The sequence below is a fragment of the Cyprinus carpio genome, chromosome A24 (genome assembly GCF_018340385.1).
Source record: "Cyprinus carpio isolate SPL01 chromosome A24, ASM1834038v1, whole genome shotgun sequence".
Classification (NCBI taxonomy): domain Eukaryota; kingdom Metazoa; phylum Chordata; class Actinopteri; order Cypriniformes; family Cyprinidae; genus Cyprinus; species Cyprinus carpio.
In genome coordinates, this window is record NC_056595.1 from 3,089,774 (window position 1) to 3,094,175 (window position 4,402).

At 33.9% G+C, this 4,402-nt stretch overlaps 1 pseudogene; it reads left to right on the forward strand.

The window, feature by feature from the left end:
- Positions 1–1,274: 1,274 nt before the first annotated feature.
- Positions 1,275–4,051, forward strand: LOC122135440 (annotated as a pseudogene).
- The last annotated feature ends 351 nt before the right edge of the window (positions 4,052–4,402 follow it).

Here is a 4,402-nt window from a genome sequence, read left to right on the forward strand (position 1 = left end):
ACTACTAAGTACGGGCCAGCATCTTCACACACACTGACTTCTGAAAACTAGTTTAAAAGTCTCATGATGTAGCAAACCAGTTCACAGTAATCTATGTTTTAATGTGAACACAGGTAGCAGAAAACAGCCAGTATATCGTTTGTGCTAGGAAAAGACTTGAATTTATTCACTAGTAGGGCATTAGTAGTACAAAAACTCCCTCCTGCGGGCACTCGTTCTGCTCAGAGACAATTAGAGTTTTCAGTTACAGCTCAGTGAATGTGTTTTTAACATCTGCCAGCAGTTTCTGTGAAGTAGTGGAGTACGCAAAAACCTTGTTTACAACATCTCTAAGTGAGGTAAGACACTGTGTGTAAATTTAGGCTTCAGTGTTAGAGGTCAACAGGGTTTTTAGGGGAGCTCTTTGGTGTGTTATTGGTGTAAATACAAGCTTGAAATTCTCTGCATTATTGTAAATTGATTAAATCTCTTAATAGTAGCACTGTAGTTTATAACATCTGACAGTTTATGACAGCATATATTATTCATTATTTTAAAACTCATTGAAAACTAACAATTTCATTTTGTAAGTTATACAAGTTTTTTTTTTTTAAAGTCAGCATTTCATATTATTTAAGTTGAAATGACTTACTTAAAAATTTAAGGAAATGTTGGACAGTATAACCATGACCTATAACTTATTAACAATTTACAGCAGACACTAATCATACATCTGCTAATACATTTCTTAACATTTCAAATGGTGCTACATTGAACAATGTTATTAAGGAACAAACATGTATCAACAAAGAACATCAATGTATTTCTAAATTTGCAGTAAGCTGTAATTTAGTGTCGCAGATATCTAATGCAAACAAATTGAACGCCTGATTTTTAAAGTACTTCCCATATTTATGTCTTAAAATCTCTCATGACTCAAATCAAAATAAATAAAACCCCTGTATAGTGACATACATTAAAACTACTGTGCAAATTGATCTGTACTGTGTTTGATCAAGCATTGCATTATTGGCTGCATACTAACAGATGCAGTAAACAGATCTCTTCCTGTGTTTATAACCATAAAACTTAATCTTAACAAACAAAATTGTTCGGTCAATGGCAAAAATTGCACAGTAAATCCTTTTTTTTTCCATAAAGCTGGTAGAATTCTATAGATTCAATCAACCTGTTAGCTTTAGATTTGATTGGTACGTTGCCCAGAATGGTAACATTATTGACATTAAATATACCATATTAAAGTCGTCAGCTCTGATTGTGTGTTGAATGGTGGTATGCCTGTAGGTCTGTCGGTCGTCGGTTCCAAGACGTTCTCTTGCCCAGCAAATGCTTGCCCCCTCCTGCAGCCGCCGTCCGATTTACAAGGTACTGCAACGCTGAACGCGCCGCAGGAGAGAAAGGCTTCACCGCCCACTTCTCTAGCAGACCTCATGGAGCAGGTCAGATCTCTGGAGCTTAGTTAAAGGCATGACGCTTCCATACTTTAGCTTACAGGGGTGTTTTAGGAGTTACACTACGTTCAGACTTTGAGGTCCCGTAAGATTTTTTATTTATTAAAAAGTTCCCTTGATTTTTGAATATATCTTTTTAAAAATAATGCATCAAGGCTGTAAAGGTATTTAAAATTTAAATAACGTGTTCTATCACAATATATTTAATGTAATTTATATGGCAAAGCTGAATTTTCAGCATTCAGTATTTTTTTGTAGACAAAAGTCTGCAACATTATGCCAACCGGTTAATCAATCAAGCAGTCGCTTATTGACGCCACTGGGAATGAAAGTTGTTTATAGCGAGTTTTTGTATTATATTATTTCAGTTCCAAAAATCCAAAAACGGTACACTGATAAATGGATTTGAAACAAGCAGCACTAAGAAAAAATATGCTCATAAATTCATCACAATATTTACATAGAAATGGCAAGTAACTTGTGAACTAGCTTTAAAACACTATTTTTTCTTTTTTTTTGTTAAAACTATACTCCAATAATCTTTTAATCTTTTATGTACAACTTTGAAAAATATATTTTTTATAGTGTATGCTTGCTGTTCCAGGAAATCTGACTCTCACTTATTTTGCAGTCTGAATAAATAAGATTTCCATGGTTTGTTAGGAGGACAATATTTGGCTGAGATGCAACTTTTTGAAAATCTGTAATCTTTGAATGCAAAAAAAAGAAAAATACTGAGAAAATCGCCTTTAAAATCGTCCAAATGAATTCTTAGCAATGCATATTACTAATCAAAAATTATTTTAATATATTTACAGTAGGAAATGTACAAAATATCTTCATTGAACATGATCTTTACTTAATTGATAATTTTGACCCATACAATGTTTTTTTTTTTTTTTTTTTTGCTATTGCTACAAATATACAGCCAGCGACTTAAGACTGCTTTTTGTGCTCCAGGGTCACATATTTGAAGTTAATCGTTTTGCGCCAATTGCAAGGTTTGGAACCTGAAGTAAATACAAATACAAAAGTGGAGTCCTAATATTTCCCACTACAGGTGGCCAGTTCTTTCTTGATAACGTGTCAGTTCCTCACACTGGTGCTGGAGGATGATGGGACAGTGTGGTGGACTCAGAGTCTTTTTTTCAGTCTCTGCCTATTAATACTCCATTCATGGTCCTGGAAAACAGGAAGCTTGGACCCCTCGTTAAACTGGTTACGACAGCTGACAGTAAACATAATATTATTATTATTTTTTTTAACAGTATACTATTTATCAACTCTGTAAAACTGCATAAGCTGCAAAACATTTACACACACTTTTTTTTAGTCAAAGTAATTACTGCTGTCATATTTATGATCTGGTAGTTATGGTTTAAATAACTGTATTTTTATGTTTCATAAACTGTGCTTCTCAAGCAAGCAGTGAAGTGACAGATTTGTAGGTCTAATCAGGATTGTTTTTCCTAGAGCTGATTAACCAGATCCCAAGTGTTGCTTCATTTGCAGCTGTTTATTTTTCAAGTTTTGTTTTCTTAACAACAAGATTTGAAACTTTCATCAGCATTTGTTATTTAAAGCTTATTATTTCATCATTACAAAAGTTATCTTTGATGAAACAATCTTGTGTTTTTGCTCCACTAGAGTGCAGGCTTGAATTTACCCTGAACTCTCATGACATTATCGATCGCATTTCAATCAGTGATTTGTCTCACAATTTGCCCTCAATGCATATTTGTCAGGTTCTGCCAAGTTTCAGACAGCCAAGAAGAAGCGGAATTGCCAAACTGAGCTTTGACCTGTACAGAATGAACCCAAATGATTTTCTGGGCTGCCTCACCGTTAAAGCCACGCTCTATAAGAAACATACACACTCTCATATGACATCAAGTGCACCAGAGCCAAGTACTTTCTCAAGTAAGAGATTCACGATAAAAAAGTGCATTTCCCAATGTCAGACTTACAATTATAATTTTAGAAATGTTTGTCTGGACAATCATATAAACATATACAGCTGAATCCAAAAGTCTGACTACTAGTGAAAATACAGATGTTTTCCCATTAACAGTGATGTACTTCAAAAAGGATTACTATGTTGCAAAAAATATTGTACACACTCAGAAAAAAAAAGATACAATCTGTCACTGGGGCTAAAAGGTACATCTTTTTACCATGTTTTACCCTTAAATGGTAAATATTAGTACCCTTAAAAGTACATAAGAGTATAAGTACCCTCTTAAAAGAAATTAAAAGGTACAGCCCCAGTGACAGCTTTATACCTTGTTTGTTACTGTACTAAAAGGTCTGTCTGAAAGTGACCGTTCAGAAATGTTGACCTGATATTACTCTCTTTTTTCCTTTTTTTGGTGTTTTGTTTGGTGTACATGGCCAAACTGGCGGGTCAGGTTCTCCTGTGTGGCTCTGCGTATGTGTTGCGGTATATTAGGGATGAGGAATCCTCCGGCTAAACGTCACGTCAGCTGGTGACAGATCAAAATAGTGGGAAGAAATCAATACTGCACTCATGTTTAGTTTTTGCTTACATGTTTAGACAAATATCAGCGTATTTTTGTCCTTGGTACATTATGTTTTATGTGGCAGAACTGCTTATTTCTAAAATGAAACATATGCAAATGTGTACTGTAAATAAAAAATATATATATATAAAAAATAGTGCACTAAAGATGAACTGAATACTTTTGCATGTCATCTTTTTATCAGGCTTGTGCTAAAGAAGATCTCCAGTTGAGTGACTGCATTTTTAAGACTTTATCTGATTTACTTATCCATCAGAAATGAAACTCCCAAAAAAGTCACAATTCTGACTTCTCTCTCACACTTGTGTGTTTACAATTCTAAATTTCCTTCTCAGAATTGTGAGATAAAAAGTTTAGCACTTGTTTTTTTTTGTACAATTACCTATTTTTTTATTTTATTTATTTTTTTTT